We start from the raw sequence: 21,123 nt of genomic DNA, 5'->3' as shown, positions 1-21,123 counted from the left end.
TGGATACATGTTCTCATTCTGTTTACGCCAAATTCGGACTCTACCATTTGAATGTCTCAACAGAAATTGAGACTTATCAGACCAGGCAACAGTTTTCCAGTTTTCCAGTCTTCAACAGTCCAATTTTGGTGAGCTTGTGCAAATTGTAGCCTCTTTTTCCTATTCGTAGAGGAGAAGAGTGGTACCCAGTGGGGTCTTCTGCTGTTGTAGCCCATCCGCCTCAAGGTTGTGCATGTTGTGGCTTAACAAATGCTTTGCTGCATACCTCGGTTGTAACGAGTGGTTATTTCAGTCAACGTTGCTCTTCTATCAGCTTGAATCAGTCGGCCCATTCTCCTCTGACCTCTAGCATCAACAAGGCATTTTCGCCCACAGGACTGCCGCATACTGGATGTTTTTCCCTTTTCACACCATTCTTTGTAAACCCTAGAAATGGTTGCACGTGAAAATCCCAGTAACTGAGCAGATTGTGAAATACTCAGACCGGCCCGTCTGGTACCAACAACCATGCCACGCTCAAAATTGCTTAAATCACCTTTCTTTCCCATTCTGACATTCAGTTTGGAGTTCAGGAGAATGTCTTGACCAGGACCACAACCCTACATGCATTGAAGCAACTGCCATGTGATTGGTTGACTAGGTAATCTCATTAATGAGAAATAGAACAGGTGTTCCTAATAATTCCAATTAGGTGAGTGTATATATAAAATTAATAAAAGCAGACTGATGTACCAGCCCTAAAAAGGGCTTTTTGGGGTGCTGTCAGGACGCTGTCCTTACAACAGATGAGTCTTTGAGGACTGGAGTGGACACAGAACACTGGCCTAGCTAACGCTTTCAATATTAATTCAGCAGCAGCAGCGCTCTCCCTGCTCTAACTAACACTGCAGCTTCAGAATGAATCTGAGAGGGCTGTCATCCTTGCTTTTTTATAGGAGGTGGGAGGGTCTGGGAGGGAGGGTATTCTGATTGGCTGGAATGTGTCTGCTGACTATGAGGTACAGTGTCAAAGTTTGGTCAATAATGACGTATAGGGGGCGGGCCAAACATTGCATATGTTCGCGAACAAGCGATGTTCGCCGGGAACTGTTCGCCTGTGAATAGTTCGGGACATCTCTAGTTGTCAGGAGCCTGGCCGTGTTTGAGCGAACTGTCCACAGCAAGGGGAACCCAAGCACACAAACTATGGCTTCCGTCAATCATTGTACGCCAGGAAGCTATGTGCAGTGGGTGCTCCGGTGACACTGAATCACCTGTGCCAGGTGGAGGTGGGAGACACTCCAGCAGAGGCTCTGTTGGACTCAGGGAGTCTGGTGACCATGGTAAGGGCTCCCCTGATACGGAATCATGAATATACTGGTCATAAAGTAGGGGTCATGTGTATACATGGGGACTTAAAAGACTACCCTACTGCTATGGTGTCTCTGTCCACGGTTTCCGTCCGGTGGACCCACGAGGTGGCTGTTGCAACCTGTCTACATTATGAACTTATAATAGGGAGAGACTTCCCGGGCTTCCTGACACTGTGTCCTGTTCTGAGAGTGACAGATACCCATGAGAAAGGTGTAACCCTAGCAGAGTGGCCTGGCTCAGCGGGGAGACCAGAACTGTGGGAACCTGAATCCGAAGGGTGAGCTGTAGGGGTGACCGCCACTTCGGTGGAAGAGGGGGAGACAACCCAGATAAGTGTAATGGTAGGAGACATGGAGGACTTGCCGCCAGGTCCTGAGCTGGCAGACCTTAGTGTCTCCGGGGATTATTTCATTACTGAACAACACCGAGATCCAACCCTATCCCGAGCCTGGGAAAATGTGTTAATGGTAGATGGTGAACCACAACAACCAGGGGCAGAGTCGTGTTCCCCCATTTTGTGGTTCATCAGGGTATGTAGTATTGTGTAAACCAGCTGCAAGGTGAATCCATTGAACAGTTGGTGGTGCCCCAGGCTTATCGCAAACTTGTGTTAGAGTTAGCCCACCAGCATGTTCACGGGGATCATCTGGGAATGCAGAAAACACAGGACTGGATACTACAATGGTGGACGAGTTCTGTAAGTCTTGCCCAATCTGCCAGGCAACTAGCCCTCAGCACCTGTTCCACAGCCACTTGGTACCTCTCCCGATCATCGAGGAAACACTTAAGCGAATTGCTATGGACCTAGTGGACCCAGTACCGAAGTCCGCTAGGGGACACCAACACATCTTGGTTGTCCTTGATTACGCCACTCGGTACCCGGAGGCAGTGCCACTGCGACATACATCGACAAAACTTATAGCTAAAAAGATATGGAGATGTTCTCCCGAGTGAAGCTACCTAAAGAGGTCCTGACTGACCAGGGGACCCCTTTTATGTCCAAGGTCATGATGGAACTCTGTAAGTTGCTGCGTATTAAACAGTTACAGACATCCGTGTACCATCCACAAATGGACAGACTAGTTGAAAGGTTTAACAAAACTTTAAAAACCATGTTAAAGCGGGTGGTGTCCAAAGATGGAAAGGGATTGGGACCTTCTTCTGCCCTATCTCATGTTTGCAGTGCGAGAGGTGCCCCAGGCCTCTACTCGGTCCTCGCCCTTTAAATTGCTATATGGAAGACATCCTCGTGGTTTGTTGGTCGTAGCCAAAGAGGCGTGAGAACAACAACCCAGTCAGCATAAAAGCCACCATGGACAGTAAGTTCCTAGCCAGGTAGCAGGGGCCCTACAAAATTGGAGAGGTACACCAGCCGGGGAGACGAAAGCCGGAGCAGGTTTACCATGTTAATTTACTAAAACCTTGGAAGGATAGGGAAACCTGTACGGAAGACAGCCCACATCTGGGCTTTCTAGGGCAAGACGTTCTGGTTCCTCTGTCTGATGCAAAGGAAGCGGTTGCCACAATAAAAATTGCTGACAGCCTCTCCTCTAGACAGGCTCAGGAAACCAGGGAGTTTGTTAGTCGGAAAACGGATGTGTTCTCAGACCTCCCTGGACGCACTTCCGTAATCCAATATGACATTGTCACTGAGCCTCAGGCAAACGTCCGGTTAAAGCCATACTGGGTACCCGAGGCTCGGCAAAAAGCCATCTCGGAGGAAGTACAGCTCATGTTGCGGCTTGATGTAATTGATGAGTCTAAACGTGAGAGGGCCAGTCCTATAGTCTTAATTCCCAAGCCAGAGGGGACGCTACAATTTTGGAATGATTTTCAGAAATTAAACAAAATATCTAAGTTCAATGCATATATGGTATATTTCTGTTTTGGACCTTTACCAAAGAGTACTGGCAGGTACCCTTGATGGAGGCTGCCAAAGAGAAAACTGCCTTTATCACACCAGAGGGGCTGTACCAATATAAGGCGTTACCCTTTGGCTTGCATGGCACCCCCGCCACTTTTCAACGTCTAATGGACATTGTAATTCATCCACATAGGCGGTACGCCTCGGCTTACCTGAACGATATTATCATTCACAGTATCGACTGTGAAAGTCACCTGCCCAAAGTACAGGCCATAGTGGACTCCCTTTGAAAGGTGCGACTAACAGCTAACCCAAAGAAATGTGCAATAGGGTTAGAGGAGACAAAATACCTTGGGTATGCCTTTTGGCGCAGAGTCATAAAACCCCAAGTAAACAAAATAGAGGCGATACAGAATTGGCCCTGATCTGCCACCTCTAGACAAGTAAAGTCATTCCTGGGAATGGTGGGCTATTATATGAGGTTTGTCCCCCATTTTTCCAGCGGCTCCGTTGACAGGGCTCTTAAAGGGACGGAAGTCTGTGATAGTCTGCTGGAATCACCAGGCGGAAGAGGCTTTCTCCGCTTTGAAGTCGGCCCTGTCTGGGTCCCCGGTTTTGGTGACGCTCAACTTCAAGAGGGAATTTGTGGTACAGACCGATGCCTCCGAAGTAGGCCTCGGTGCAGTACTGTCTCAGGAATTCAACAGGGAGGAGCATCCCGTTGTCTTCCTCAGCCGTAAGCTCACACCAGCTGAGACCCGGTACAGTATAGTGGAGAGAGAGTGCCTGGCCTTCAAGTGGGAACTCGAGTCTCTCTGCTACTATCTGTTGGGGAGGAACTTCCGTCTGGTGATGGACCACTCGACTCTCAAGTGGATGAGCCAGGCCAAAGTGAGGAATGCTCGGGTCACCAAGTGGTTCTTGTCTCTACAAAACTTTAAATTCTCAGTGGAACATAGGGGAGGCAGGTTACAGGGTAATGCGGATGCCCTGTCCTGGGTACACTGTCTGGAGTGTGTTTACCCCCTCAGGGTTGAACAAAGGGGGAGGTATGTAAGAAGGTGCAAGGGTCTGTCATTGATGGAAGGAATGTGTCACCGAGGTCTCTTGCTGTGTGAATTAACACCAGGACCCTGCAAAGTATTGTTTTTCTTTTCTGCCTTTTTGTGTGAATAAACACAGAACTTTTGCTTTTCAACCGTGGTCTTGCCTCTGCATTGCATCCGCATACCCTGCCTACCAGAGCAAATCCCTACAATAGTTATATATATATAATTTTTTTTATTATTATTATTATTTTTTTATTTTACTAATTTCCTTTGGCCTTTAATAATCCTTATAATAAAAATTGTCAAAGGAATATATTGCAATTTGTATGCATGGGAATACATTTCCACTATAGACAAAGAACCTGCTGCTGGTGTATAAGTTTATTTTTGGTGTTACCCCTGTCTGGCGGGTGCCCATTCCTGGGAATATATTCCTGCTACAAACCAAGAACTAGCTCCTGTCTGCTCTGGCTGAGTTTGGTCCAGCTTTGTGTAGGCCTTTTGTGACTCCTATTTAACATGATTTTGAATGTGATTGCTTAATTCTGAACACAGCTACAACCCCAGTTATGGGGATGTAAAAGTTAATGTTCTGTTTCAAATGTTATCTACAGTTAATGTTAATAAATTTATTGCGTTGCGGCCTGTTTTTTTTTTTTTTTTACCTTCAGGTGGACCAACCGATCGACCAGCTGCAGCACTGATGTGCATTCTGACAGAAGCATTGCGCTGCGGTCAGATTACACAAAAGTCAGTATATGCGGCGCTGCAAGACAAGATTTCTCCTCTACAGTAAAAAAGATATGTTTGCTGAGGCTTATGAGCTGAGGGACGGTGTTCATATGCTTTGGCAAACACTTTGTATATAAAAAAAATAAAAAATTCCGGCAATGATTTATTCATCCACATCGATTGATGTGAATGGAGAAATTGGGTTTGCCAGGGCATACGAGCTGAGTGGGTTTGGATGTTGGGCGGAGCTCCTATGTCCTGGCAGACGCCTTTCCCCTACTTTTTTTTGCACATTTTTTTGGCAGAGATTTTTTCATCCACATTGATCGATGCAAATGATGAAATCTGTGCCGTTCATTTTTTCTTTCAGCCCGGAGGCTGAACTGAAAAAAAAAAAAATCTCATTACCCGTATCCTCAATATAAGGAGAATAGCAGAAACTCCTAATGCTGGCCATACATGTAATGATTGCGGAGACCCTCAAATGCCAGGGCAGTACAAACACCCCACAAATGACCCCATTTTGGAAAGAAGACACCCCAAGGTATTCGCTGAGGGGCATATTGAGACCATGAAAGATTGAACTTTTTGTCCCAAGTTAGCGGAAAGGGAGACTTTGTGAAAAAAAAAAAATAAAAATGCCGCTAACTTGTGCCACCCAAAAAAAAATATATCTTCTATGAACGCGCCATGCCCCTCACGGAATACCTTGGGGTGTCTTCTTTCCAAAATGGGGTCACTTGTGGGGTATTTATACTGCCCTGGCATTTTAGGGGCCCTAAAGTGTGAGAAGTCTGGAATCCAAATGTCTAAAAATGCCCTCCTAAAAGGAATTTGGGCCCCTTTGTGCATCTTTGCTGCAAAAAAGTGTCACAAATGTGGTATCGCCGTACTCAGAAGTAGTAGGGCAATGTGTTTTGGGGTGTATTTTTACATATACCCATGCTGGGTGAGAGAAATATCTCTCTAAAAGACAACTGTTCCCATTTTTTTATACAAAGTTGTCATTTGACAGAGATATTTCTCTCACCCAGCATGGGTATATGTAAAAATACACCCCAAAACACATTGCCCTACGTCTCCTGAGTACGGCGATACCACATGTGTGACACTTTTTTGCAGCCAAGATGTGCAAAGGGGCTCAATTTCCAATGAGTACTTTCAGGATTTCACAGGGCATTTTTACGCATTTGGATTCCAAACTACTTCTCACGCTTTAGGGCCCCTAAAATGCAAGGGCAGTATAAATACCCCACATATGATCCCATTTTGGAAAGAAGACACCCCAAGGTATTCCGTGAGGGGTATGGTGAGTTCATGTAAAATTTAATTTTTTGTCACAAGTTAGTGGAATATGAGACTTTTTTTTTTCTTACAATCATTTTCTGCTAACTTGTGACAAAAAAATAAAAACTTCCATGAACTCACTATGCCAATCAGCGAATACCTTAGGGTGTCTACTTTCCGAAATGGGGTCATTTGTGGGGTGTTTCTACTGTCTGGGCATTGCAGAACCTCAGGAAACATGACAGGTGCTCAGAAAGTCAGAGCTGCTTCAAAATGCGGAAATTCACATTTTTGTACCATCATTTGTAAACGCTATAAATTTTGCGCAAACCAATAAATATACGCTTAATGCATTTTTTTTATCAAAGACATGTAGAACAATATTTTTAGAGAAAATTTTTATATAGAAATGTAGTTTTATTTAAAAAAAATTACAACTGAAAGTGAAAAAAGTCATTTTTGTGCAAACATTTCGGTCAATTTTGATTAATATAAAAAAAAGTAAAAATGTCAGCAGCAATAAAATACCACCAAATGAAAGCTCTATTAGTGAGAAGAAAAGGAGGTAAAATTAATTTGGGTGGTAAGTTGTATGACCGAGCAATATACTGTGAAAGTAGTGTAGTGCAGAATTGTAAAAAGTGGTCTGGTAATTAAGGGGGTTTAATCTAGGGGAGCTGAGGTGGTTAAAAGGTTTTTTCAATAGATGTTGGACAACTTATTTAAATTTGCCCCTAGCAAAATAATTTTCTGCTGGAATACTGTATATTACGTTTGTGGATTGAACGGACACACACATGTGCCCCAAACTAGTTAAATTTGTCCCAAATACAAATAATTCTCTGCTGAATACTGTATATATGGTTGCGGCCTAAACGCACACACAGATGTGCCCAAAAGTAGTTAAATGTGTCCCAAATACAAATAATTCTCTGCTGAATACTGTATATATGGTTGCGGCCTAAACGCACACACAGATGTGCCCAAAAGTAGTTAAATGTGTCCCAAATACAAATAATTCTCTGCTGTAATACTGTGTATAACGTTTGTGGAATGAACGCACACACAGATGTGCCCAAAATTAGTTACATATACAAATGTCCCAAATACAAATAATTTTCTGCTGGAATACTATATATATGGTTGCGGCCTAAGCGCACACACAGATGTGCCCAAAAGTAGTTAAATGCGTCCCAAATACACATTATTCTCTGCTGGAATACTTTATATACGGTTGCGGCCTAAACACACACATGTGCCTAAAACTAGTTAAATTTGTCCCAAATAAAATGTATCCTCTGCTGGAATACTGTATATAACGTTTCTAGATTGAACACACACAGATGTGCCCAAAAGTAGGTAAATGTGTCCCAAATACAAATAATTCTCTGCTGGAATACTGTATATACGATTGCGGCCTAAACGCACACACAGATGTGCCTAAAACTAGTTAAATTTGCCCCAAATAAAATGTATTCTCTGCTGCAATACTGTATATAACGTTTGTGAATTGAATGCACACAGATGTGCCCAAAAGTAGGTAAATGTGTCCCAGATACAAATAATTATATGCTGGAATACTGCATATATATACGGTTGGGCCCTAAATGCACACACAGATGTGCCTAAAACTATTTAAATATGTCCCAAATACAAATCATTCTCTGCTGGAATGCTGTATATACGGTTGTGTCCTAAATGCACACAAAGATGTGCCCAAAACTAGTTAAATTTGCCCAAAATATAAATAATTCTCAGCTGGAGTACTGAATATAATGGTTGCGGATTGAACACACACACAGATGTGGCACAAATTAGGTTAATTTCCCCATACATTTTTTTTCTCTGATGGCGCGGTGTATATCTCACTTGCAGACACACTCTAGTGAATGAGCTCCTTTTATAATGTCTGCTAAACACACTGCTTTCTGATGGCATACTGTAGATCTCACTTGCAGACAAACTCTAGTGAATAAGCCCCTTTTTATAATGTCTGCTAAACACACTGCTTTCTGATGGCGTACTGTAGATCTCACTAGCAGACACACTCTAGTGAATAAGCCCCTTTTTATAATGTCTGCTAAACACACTGCTATCTGATAGCGTACTGTAGATCTCACTTGCATACACACTCTAGTGAATAAGCCCCCTTTTTTAATGTCTTCTAAATACACTGCTTTCTAATGGCGTACTGTAGATCTCACTAATATAAAATCTTTGTCTTTTAAAAGCTTTTGGGTACTTAAAAAAGTCATTTTCTGTCCCTTCCTGTAGACGCCTGTCCCTGATTCTGCTGAATTTAACCCCTGGTAAAAAAATTACAAAAATATAAATTCAAATGGTGCTGCACTGCTGTCAAACACACACTGTAGTCCTTAAGAGGACTGTTTGGTCTTTCAATAGTTTTTTTGGAGTTAAATCTGTGAATTTCCAGCAAAACGCTATCTGTCCCTGCCTACTGTCTGCTTTCCGTGACGCTGAATGATCCGAGCGCGGGACATCCGCTCCTATATAAACTGGTATCATGTGTTCTGGCCAGCCAATCAGTGTAAGGCTAATAGCTAACATAGCTATGGCATTACATTGAAGGGAATTACCTGAACGTTGATTGGCTGCTTAGGAGGTGCCAAACGTGCCGGGAGGAGACTCGAGCAATGCGACGAGCACACGTGTTATTCAGTCGAGTACTGCCACGTGCCGAGTATAGCGATGCTTGAGCTGAACCGGTACTCGGCCGAGCATGCTCGCTAATCACTACTAATGATGGACAGGGCCTTTTACTGGAATACAGAATAATGATTTCAGTTTATGTATATACACACACATATATTTGTGTGAAACACAGGAACTCAACCGTTACAGCATATGTCTGTACCTCACTGTGTGTGTGTATATATATATATATATATATATACACACTCATAGCGAGGTAGAGATGTATGATGTAACATGCTGATTTGCAACGCGTCACACCAGGTACTAAGTAATCATTTGTAAAGGGATGAAATACTTATTTGCATAACTGTATATATACATTACAGAGTGTGGTCGAGAGATACAAAAGTAATGTAAGCATTGTACGTTGGCATAATCTGTCACTGATCTCTCTGATCCGCTCCTAGTTCCTCCTCTTCAGATCGGACCATTTCTTTAATATAGCCATCTTAGTGTGCCTGCCATTGAACTTCCTCCATAGCTCAAAACGGATCCGCCTCACAATGGCCTGCTTCTCAGATTGGACCCGTGTCCTGTCATAGCCCCGCTCCAACATGTGCTGCAGGATAAAGATGCAAGCATATTATCCCAATTTTATTTTTTTAATACAACTATTGAAAATAATGTAATCAACAAAACAGCAAAAAGTATTTACATTTTTGAAGGAGAAAATGATGATTACTTACCGGTAATTTGATTTTCCAGAACCTATGACAGCACCACGAGAAAGGATCCACCCCCACAGACAGGAAACCTACAGAATGAAAGGGCGGACACTCTCATCCAAATTACGTATGATATCCAAGCATCGGAAAAAGTCTGCCAACATATTGTTAGATAACCGTTTAAACACTTTTTTTTTTGCTGCACTGTGTAAATATAGAACCAACACAGAAAGAAAAACCCCAAGAGGTAGGGAATATAAGGGTAGTCATTTTCCCCTTCACCCATGACAACACCACAAGAGAATTCCCAAAGGAAACAATTAGGGTGGGAGAGTAGAAAGGAGAACCTTTTCTCCAAAGGAGGAGCCAGAAGGTGAGGTATTCAAATCCAAACGGTAGTGTTTAAAGAAAGTGCAGGGAGACGACAATGTGGTGGCTCTGCAGATATCCTCCATAGGTACAGAGGATCTCTCTGCCCAGGAGGTGGCCACCGCTCTGGTAGAGTGAGCCTTCAGCCCCGCAGGAGGGGAAACACCAGAGGACAGATAAGACAGAGAGATAGCAGAGACTATCCATCTAGCAATAGAATTCTTTGATGCTGCTCCCTTATTCACTCCTTGAAAGAGAACAAAGAGTGAAGAAGTTCGGCACCAATCCCTTGTGTAAGATAAATAGTTAATTAATGCCCTTCTGATGTCCAAACAGTAAAGGGATCTTTCTTCTTCTGACCTAGGATCTTTAAAAAGAGTCAGAAGAATAATCTGAGATCTATGGAAACAACTTTCGGAAGGAAAGCCGGATCCAGACATATCACCACTTTGTCCTCTAAGATTGTGGTATATGTAGGGCTAATGGAGATGGCCTGGATCTCATTCACTCTGTGGGCAGATGTTAAGGCAATTAGCAAACTTAATTTTAGGGTGAGGTTCTTGATAGAAATGGATTTAATTGGTTCAAATGGAGGATGAGTCAGAGCTTTTAAGTCCCAGGGAGGAGATGTCGCTATTGGGGTAGAACATTCTACTGCCCTAAAGAATCTTGCAACCCACCGGCATCACGCAATATCCTGATTAAATAGAGCTGAAAGGGCCGATACATGAATTCTTAAAGTATTAGCTGCAAGCCCTAGGCTCAGACCCTTCTGAAGAAATTCCAATACTAAATGGATTGGCGCTGAAGATGGAATCGCTTTCATCTCGATCTGTCCAAAATCCAAAAACTTTTGCCACACCCTGGCATATATGGCAACCGTTACCTTCTTTCTGCTTTTAAGAAGAGTAGAGATCAAAGGGTCGGATAACCCCTTTCTCTCTAACAGGAACCTCTCAAGTTCCAGGCGGTTAAGTGGAGATTTCTCAAGCCCGGATTAACTACTGGGCTCTGGCTCAACAGGTCCCAGATCTCTGGAAGGACCCATGGCTCCGATATTGTCATGATCTGGAGCCACATGAACCAAGATCTCCTTGGCCAAAAGGGGGCACTGAGAATGACCCATGCTTTGTCTTCCCTGATCTTTCGTAACACACAAGGGATCAAAGGAAGGGGAGGAAATTAATAGTTCCATCTCTGTACTATAGCGTTGATCCCATAGGGGAATCTTGCTGGATCTAGGGACAACAATTTCTGAACCTTCTTGTTCTGGTGGGTAGCAAACAAATCTATCTCTGGCTGACCCCAGAGGACTGTTATCTCTCTGAAGATGGCGGGATATAAAGCGGGATAGACGGTGACGACTGAGAAAGTCTGCCTGTTTGTTGTCCACCCCCTTTATATGTACCGCTGATATCGATGTACATTTTCTTTTGGCCAGTAAGATCATTTTTTCTGGCTTCTTGCGTTAAAGCCCTGCACCTTGTACCTCATTGTTTGTTCAGGTAAGACACAACAGTTCTGTCGTCTGTCATTACCCTTAAAATTCTGTCTTTTATCCTTGGAAGAGAGGATTTAATTGCCAGACAAACAACTGTTAACTCTTTCAGGTTGGAAGATCCTTTCTTCTGACAACTGCTCCACTGACCCTGAAGTGAAATTTCCTGAACATGCGCTTCCTACCGCCAGGGACTTGCATCCGTAGTTAGGCATAGTACATCCCGTAATCTCCATGGCACCCCCTGAAATAGGTTTTCTCTCTCCAGCCACCAATCTGAGATTTTTATCTTTCTCCCTATAGAATTGTCTTTCTTCCAGTGGGACAGGATCTCTTACTTCAAAGCCCTTGAGTAAAGCTGTGCCCATCGTACGGCCGGAATACATGATGTGAGAGATCCCAGGATAGAGAAACCACGGGATTCCCCGTCAGATGCTCGATTTTCTCCTGGATGAGAATTACCTTCTCCTCTGGTAAAAAAAAAAAATTCTGCCATGAAGAGTCTAAAATCAACCCCAGAAAGGACTGTTTCTTGGTGGGACATGGCCTTGATTTTTCTTGGTTTACAATCCAACCTAGTTTGTCTAGAATTCCTACCACTATCTGTACTGCCATTTTGCAGTATATTCTGTTTCTCATACAATGATGAAATCGTCCAGGTACAGGATGAAAAGGACATTTCTGCGATGATTTTTGTAAAAACTCTTGGGGCCATCGAGAGGACAAACAGTAGGGCTTGAAACTGGAAATGTCTCAACCGACCCCCTATGCTGACTGCGACTCTTTTGATGTTCTGGAGAAATCGGGATGTGAAAATATGCATCTTTGAGATGCCATGAAGCAGTGAGGAAACAGTAGGTTTATGGCAGATTTCATAGTCTCCATCTTGAATTGTTTCACCTGAAGAAAAAGTTTCAATTTTTTAAAATGTATTATTGTCCTTAATGAGCAGTCAGTTTTTTTTTTTTTCTAACTAAGAACAGGGGGGAGTAATATCCTTCGCCCACCTCCTTTTCCACCACAGATTTTTCTAATAATTTTAGAACTTTGTTTTCCATGGCGGAAACGCCTAGGCTGAATCTTTGTAAGTAAAAAATCTTACTTGAGGGATATGATAGAATTCTAATTTTGATCCATTGCAAATGGTGTCCAAGATCCAAGGAATTGAGGAAATTTGGGACCAGGCATGATAGAAATGTCTTAGTCTGCCCCCTACCTGTCCCCTGACTTCATTGTTGATCTTGGAAATTTTCTCTTCTTATCGGCCACTTTGTCTAATAAATCATCCAGGGCCGGCCCAAAGAGGAATTCCCCTTCACAAGAGACCCCACACAACTTATTCTTAGAAGAAAGGTCAGCAACCCAATTTTTCAGCCAAAGAGCCCTGCGTGCTGAATTCGACAAAGCAGCGGACTTAGCTGCCAGTCTGACAGAGTTGGCAGAGGCATCTGCCAAGAAATCAGCTGCTTTCTTTATTGTTGGTTGAGATGCAAGAATCTCCTCTCTAGGGCATGTATTTTTTAATTGCTCCTCTAACTCAGATAACCATATCATGAGGGACCGGGCCATGCAAGTAGAGGTTATTTTAGGTCTAAATGAGGAAGTTGATGCCTCCCAAGCCCCTTTAAGAAAATAATCTGCCTTCTTGTCTAATGGATCTTTTAACATTCACATATTGTCAAAGGGCAACACTGTTTTCCTGGAGACTTTGGAAATCGCCATGTCTATTTTATCCCAGAAAGCACAATCCTCCTCTTTAAATGGATATTTTCATTTGACATTCTTAGAGATGAAAACCCCTTTGTTAGGCTTTTTCCATTCTCCTTTTATCAAGGCGGTAACATTTTTATGGACTGGGAAGGTACTGTGGTGACAAGATTCCAGTCCCCCAAACATAATGTCCTGTATAGACCTGGGTTCTTTTATTTCTTCCATGCCCATAGTAGAAGTTTCTCATTAGTTTCCATGGGGAAGCATGGCCTGCTGCTAATCTCACCTTCCTCAGTGGACGAAAGGGAAGAGTCGCCAGAATGGGCAAATAAGGACGGATGAATCTCTTCATCCAAATTGGATGACCATTGTTCCTGTGCTGATTCGCTGCACTTTATTTTAGGGTCTTTATCCCCTCCCCCTTTCTTGGATAATAGTGTAGAATTGACCTCTGATCTAACCAAATGTTGTAGACATTTATAAAAAGATGGTGACTCTTCTGCCACTGTTTTGTCAATGTATGGCTGGCACATTTTCTTCTCCCAGTCAAAAGATAGGCGCACTCTACATATAGCACACTCTTTATGTCTCTTTTTAGATACCACTTTCCTAGGCTTAATCGGCAAGACATTAATACAAGTGTATAAGCATATAAAATCCAAGATAAAAGCCTAGACACTTACCCCTCAAAAAGGTACTAATGTAGGAGGGACCCCAGACTCCTCAGTGAGCTTGTCTTCCTCCATTATACAGCAGCTGGACGCCCGGGAACCCTCTCCTTCGGTTTAAGAAGCCAGCTTTGTAGCACAGTGCGCTGTTAAACCGGTGCATCCCGATGACGTCATGGCTGACACAGTGCACTGATCACGTGACCGGAAATACAGGACTTACATGGCACTCTGCCGGAAGCTCCTCCTCCTCCCCTTGGTATTAGGGTCCGTGCCCAGCTATCTCATTCTGCACCGTAAAGCCCCAGCACACATCAGCCCCTCCGGGGATTCGTTGTGCCTCTCCCTCTTCCTGCCAATGCTGCTCCTGATACAAAGACCCAAATACGGTATCGAAGGGAAAGCTCCATGGGGCACCGCCAGAGGGAAGGACCTGTAATGAAAAAAAAAAAAACAGTAGGCTTCTCCAGAGACAGGTGTCTGCCCTTTTATTCTGTAGGTTTCCTGTCTGTGGGGGCAGATCCTCTCTCGTGGTGCTGTCATAGGTGAAAGGAAAATATTAGATTTAATGTTACCGTTATAGGATCGGATTGTACTGCAATTGTATTTGTGTGGGGTCTGAGCAATCAGATATTGGCCAGCTGAGCAGAGATGTACCTGTCTAGTGAAGTGACGGTACGGTATGGGGTGTAAACCTGGTTTGCCTCCCCGTGGTGCACCCTGGGTAACTCTAAATGAATCAGCAAATACTGGCGGTCAGACAAATAAAGCTTCTCCAGAGTCCTGATCAACAGGACACAAACTCTAATCTATAGACTGTGTGTGTGGGTGTGTGGGGTATATAGTTTGCGGCAGGAAAATGTATGTGCAATGTGCATGTGAGAGATATTTCTATGCTGTCTATACATAAATGCTACAGACATAGTGCTGTGATGTTACAACAATACTTAGTGCACCAATCAGTAATATCTACTCAGACCTGATAAAATGTGAAGTTGTATGTATTGCGAAAAAACATTTGCATCATTAGCAACGATTTTCACAATCGTGAATATTTTAAAACACTTTATCTGCATATAAAGCAATGTTCTCACATGTATGTGAAATGTAATCAAATACAGTGCTGTAATGTGAAATTACTTACAGTGATCAGGAGTTCCTCCTGACTGTTGCGAAAATTGCTGCCAACTATGTTTTTTAATCTCAACAAACTTCGGGTAGCTTGAGAAGAATTGCTAAACTAGGCCACACCCGTTTTGCACAGTGCAATGCACAAATATTACATTGCCGATGGAGATCTATGACGAATATTCACTCAAATCTTCACAAAATATAGCAAATTCGAAAATATCCCCTGCTGCTCATCAGTGTTGCTTAAGACATTGCTATAAATAATGTGTGACATAATATACCAGATGTCATCATTCATTGCATGTAATGTGACATTGAAATAATCATTTTAGATTTTTGTCATATTTTTTTAGGGGGTAAGAGTTAATCAAATCCATTTAGTTATTTTTCAAATACTCAGATGCAATCTGTTTTCTATGTCCATAGCATCTGGCATGGTTAGACAGCGGGTTGCCATCTGGTCTTACATGAGGTATCATTACATATCTGTAAGGCTACTTTCACACTAGCGTTCGGGCGGATCCGTTCTGAACGGATCCGCTCATAATAATGCAGACGGAGGCTCCGTTCAGAACGGATCCGTCTGCATTAAAATGGCAAAAAAAAAGCTAAGTGTGAAAATAGCCTCGGACGGATCCGTCCAGACTTTCAATGTAAAGTCAATGGGGGACGGATCCGCTTGAAGATTGAGCCACATTGTGGCATCTTCAAACGGATCCGTCCCCATTGACTTACATTGTAAGTCTGGACGGATCCGCACGAATCCGCACGCCTCCGCACGGCCAGGCGGACACCCGAACGCTGCAAGCAGCGTTCAGCTGTCCGCCTGTCCGTGCGGAGGCGAGCGGAGCGGAGGCTGAACGCCGCCAGACTGATGCAGTCTGAGCGGATCCGCTCCATTCAGACTGCATCAGGGCTGGACGGCTGCGTTCGGGTCCGCTCGTGAGCTCCTTCAAACGGAACTCACGAGCGGACCAGCGAACGCTAGTGTGAAAGGAGCCTAAGTGAGTATGTCTATTCACTAGGTATCCCTATAACTTCTTCTATCTCAGAGATCATACGAGATAAAGATCAAGAACCAAATTGTGTTATTGTGTTGAAAATAATAAATAAAAATCCATTAAGATTAAATAGCATTTTTAAAATTAAGAGTACAATGATACACTAAATGGCGGGATTCAAAACCTCCAACCGTTAAAGAGTGGTTAGACAAAGTCCAACAAATCTGCTTTATGGAAGAAATGGTGGGTTGGGATAGAGGGAGTAGAGGAGCTTTTCTGGCACTTCTGAAATATAAAAACACTATGCAAAATATTTACATGACGTGATTGATAGGTATTGTTTTAGCATGTTTTATAGTATTGGCTTCATGCCCTGTATATCTTAATTGGAATAAAAGACAGCTAAAAGAATAGTATATTTGTTAGAAAAACAAGTTTAGGGTTAGTGTCGACGGGACTTTGTTTTCAGTCTTGCATAATGGGACATAGACAGATCAGTTATGCTTTCCCCTAGACTTCTATTAGGACGGAGAGCAAACTGAATGCCTTTTAAAGGCTTCCGTTTTGCATTCTGTAATCCCTTCAGGTCCTTAGGTTGAGGGCAATCCAGAACAGCTGAGAGCTTGGATGGATCCATCGCCAATCTGCGTTCAGAGACAATATACCCTAGGAAGGACAATTCTCTCAACCCAAACAGGCACTTCTCGAGTTTGGCATATAAGCGATTCTCCCTCAGCTTCTGGAAAACCTGACACATAATCTCGGTGAGTCTGTGGGTCCGATGAGTAGATTATTATATTGTCTAAATAGACAACCACAAATCTACCCAAGAAATCCAGGAGGACATCATTGATGAACTCCTGGAAGACCGCGGGGCATTGCAGAGACCGAAAGGCATCACGAGATACTCGTAATGCCTGTCCCTGGTGTTAAATGTGGTCTTCCATTTGTTGCACTTTAGAATGCATACCAAATTGTATGCACCCTGCAAATCGAGTTTGGTGAAGACTCGAGCCACATCCACCTGAGAGAACAAGTCCTCAATAAGTGAAAGAGGGTACAGATGCTTCACGGTAATTCAATTGAGGGCGCAAAAATCGATACAGGGTCTCAATCCGTTGTATTTCTTCCCCACAAAGAAGAATCCCGGTCGAATGAAACCCTTATCGAGGTTCACTTTTATATAATCCCGCTGGGCCTGAATCTCAGGTCCAGTGAGATTATACAGATGTCCTCTGGGTGGTATGGTACCTGGCAGCAAATCAATAGGACAATCATATGGCCTATGAGGAAGTAACACATCAGCCCCCTGTGGGCTGAACACGTTCTGGAAGCGGTTTAGGTAACACACTCAGCACACCGGACAAAAGCACCTAATGAAGCAATCAGAACTCCACTTGCAAATTTGTCCGGAGCGCCAGTCCACTACTGGATTATGAAGTCTAAGCCAGGGGAGACCCAAAATCACAGGAGTGGATGGCATGTCCATGGTTAAAAGGTTTAAGCCCCCCCAGTGACCAGCCCCCACTGTTACCTGCAACTCGGGTGTCATCCACAATGACCAGCCTTCTTGAAGGTGAGACCCATCCACAGCAGTGACGGAAATGGCTTCTTCTGGCTTGAAGACTGGAATCTGTAGCTGTCGAACCAAGGAAGAGTCGATAAAATTCTCGGCAGTTCCCGAGTCAAGTAGGGCAGAAATAGGATAGCCCTTCCCTTGCCACTCAATAGAAATTAGTATGATAAGCCGACTTCTTTCAAGAGGAGGCAGCAGATTACCTAGTGGATTATTCTCGATTCCCACTAGGCTTTGTTGTTTCCCAGCAGGAGTAATGGGCATTTCTTTAGATGGTGACCAACTCCTCTACAATATAGACAAAGACCCTAGTTTTGATGACAAGACCTCTCAGTAGGGGTAAGATGAGAGAGCCCCAGTTCCATGGGTTCCACAGCCGGTTTACTGGGTTTTAGAGATGGGCTGGATGATACGGAGCTACAAGTCCGCTCCAGATGACGTTCCCGAATTTGACGATCAGCGTTGATTGCTTGCTGAATCGTAATCGGAGCCAGAGAGTGGCAGCGACGGAATTCTGCAGCAAACTCTTCTGCTGGGCGTCGTCCTTGCTGGAGGTGTTCTAGCAGGGTCTCAGCAGTACGAGTGTGGTCAGGGTCATCATACAATACACTCATGGCATGAAAGAAGGCCTCTACTGAGCCAAATGCGGGATCTCCCACCAGGAGGTTAAAGGTCAACCCTTCCTCAAAAGAGACGTAACTATGCTGATTTTCTGCTTGGTATTACCCGAAGATGTATGGTGCAGTACTAGTAACATAGTACATAAGGCTGAAAAAAGACATTTGTCCATCCAGTTCAGAGTTCGGCCTGTTATCCTGCAAGTTGATCCAGAGGAAGGCAAAAATAAAATAAAAAATGTGAGGTAGAAGCCAATTTTCCCCACATTAGGGAAATAAAAATTCCTTCCCGACTCCAATCAGGCAATCAGACTAACTCCCTCAATCAACGACCCCTCTCTAGTAGCTATAGCCTGTAATATTATTATTCAAAATATAAGCAACAGGAATCAAAGAAGCTGAGAAACTCCTGCCTATTCCCTGAAAAAACCTTAGGTAAAGGTATCTTGGGTTCCACTGGGCGTTCTGCTAGCGTTGAGTCGGGCAACCCCTGAGGGAAGAGTTTAAGTTCGTCCCTGACTGTTGCCAGTTGTCATCCTCTGTTGGACCAAGAGATTGGCTGCTCCGGTCAATTCCACTAGTTGCTGCTGAATATGATCCATGGTAACTGGAGGTTGGGGCCCACATTTCTGTAATGGGGCAGAACCCCACAACCAGACAGAGGTTAAACAATAGTGAATTTATTAAATAAGAAATTATACAGTCCAAACCAGTAAGCATATACAGGTAACCAACCCAAAAAATAACCTGTGCAGGGAAACACCAAGGGGACAGCCAGTGACCAGGCCAAAGTTCATATGCACAGTACTAGTCCATGTAACGTGGTACTTAGGGATGGGACGTCAGGATTTCCAGGGTCCAATTCAAGGTCATACACGAGACAAACTGTTCAGCAAAGGTGAGGTATCCAAAGGCAGTCTCTAGAGATAAATCAAGGAAGGCAGAGGACATGCACAGGTAAGATGGGAGAATACAGTGGGCACTGACCAGCCAGGGAGATCATCTTTTAAGTACCTGCTAGCCAGTCACAAAGTGCCATGTGTCTATTCCGGATAGGTCATATAATGATCCTAATCCCTGACACTTATGCGGCCTAGGCTGGTCCTTAGTCACTTAACCCATGCCTGCCCTCTAATCTACTAGAATTTACGTACAGGTATTTTCCTCGTCAGCGGCCGGTATCGCAAATAAGATGCGCGTACGTTCAGCCGGGTATCCTTTTGCGAACCTTCTCTCAAGCGTGCACGCGGACGCTCGAGCGGCCCAGCATGAATGCACGATCGCGTCGTCACGGACACTGGAACCCACAGGTGATACCGGAGACAGGACCAACCACTGAGTGCCGCCACCAGTCCAGTCAATCTGCCTCTGAGACCACGACTGTCTTCCCCTCCGACGACCATGTGGATGCACTACCGCGTCTACCCACAAAGGAGTCAGAACCAGTGATTCCCAAGGCACATGCGTGACCTGTCCCTCTACTTCAACGGGGTCCCCTTCAGGCCGAGCCCCACAAGGACCCCTGGGGGCCCCAGTGGATCATGGAACAGGAGAATTTCTAACAAAGGGTTAACAAAGTTTGTAAAATCAGTCTTGAATACCTCGAGGGGTATAGTTTCTAAAATGGGGCCATCCCACAAAGTGACTTCAGACCTGAACTGGTCCTTAAAAATTGGATTTGCTTCTAAACTTCTAAGCCTTCTAGCATCCCAAAAAATAGAAAATGTCCTTTGGGAAATGTGAAGTAATAACTATTTTAGGAGGTATCACTATATGTTTTAAAAGCAGAGAAATTTACATTTTTAAAATTGAAAATGTTTTCAAATTTTTGGTACATTTGGTATTTTTTTCATAAATAAAAATTGAATATTTTGACTCAAATTTACCACTGTCATGAGGTACAATATCTGACAATTAAACATTCTCAGAATGGCTTGGAAAAGTTAAAGTGTTTTAAAGTTATCACCACATAAAGTGACCCATGTTAGATTTGCAAAAAATTGCCTCATCCTTAAGGTGAAAAATAGCAGGGTCCAGAAGGGGTTAAATGCATTGCATTGTAGCAAAAGCAATAATGCATAATAATTGCTAGTGCTATACTTATAAATTAGAGATGCTTGGCAAATACATTTTGTACAAATTTTTTTGAGCCCGTCTGCCGCACATCAAGGCGATTTCTGTAAGACGGGTTCCTAACACTAAATTCTACCAGTTATGTGCCATGACGTTTACCATACAATTCAGGGAGTGTAGGTTCCACGTGCATGCTGGGCCTGCTTTAATTTCTGTCATCTTTGGTGCCAAAATGGCCTACATTTAATCCAAGGAATGCAGGTACCAACATGCATGTCAAGCCCACTCCACACCACTCCTGGTGCCAAATGGCCACCAAAGAATGCAATGAGTGTCCACACTATACCTCTCCTGGTGCCAAATGGCTTCCAGTGAATGAGGGCGAGCAGGCTAAGCTATATACTGACACTAATTAAAATCAGCCTATGGGGCAGACAAGCTGGTCAGGAGAGCACAACTGAGGTGTCAGCCACACCTCCAGTACAAACTGCAAAGAAAAAGGGGGTCAGTCAGCACATCCCAATGCGCAGGGGCACGTCGCTATGGCATGAAAACACGGTAAAACAAAACATGCAATGCAACAGCTCTGTGCAAACCAAATAAAGTACAAAAATGCATAATAATTGCTAGTGCTATACTTATAAATTAGAGATGCTTGGCAAATACATTTTGTGCAAAATTATTTGAGCCTGTCTGCCGCACGTCAAGGCGATCTCTGTAAGACAGGTTCCTAACACTAAATTCTACCTGTTGTGTGCCAAGTGTAAAATGGGTGTATTATAATCCAAAGGGTACTGTTTAAAATCTCTGAGTGA

The sequence above is a fragment of the Bufo gargarizans genome, chromosome 6 (genome assembly GCF_014858855.1).
Source record: "Bufo gargarizans isolate SCDJY-AF-19 chromosome 6, ASM1485885v1, whole genome shotgun sequence".
NCBI classification, from domain to species: Eukaryota; Metazoa; Chordata; class Amphibia; order Anura; family Bufonidae; genus Bufo; species Bufo gargarizans.
Note: the sequence above shows the minus strand (reverse complement) of the source record.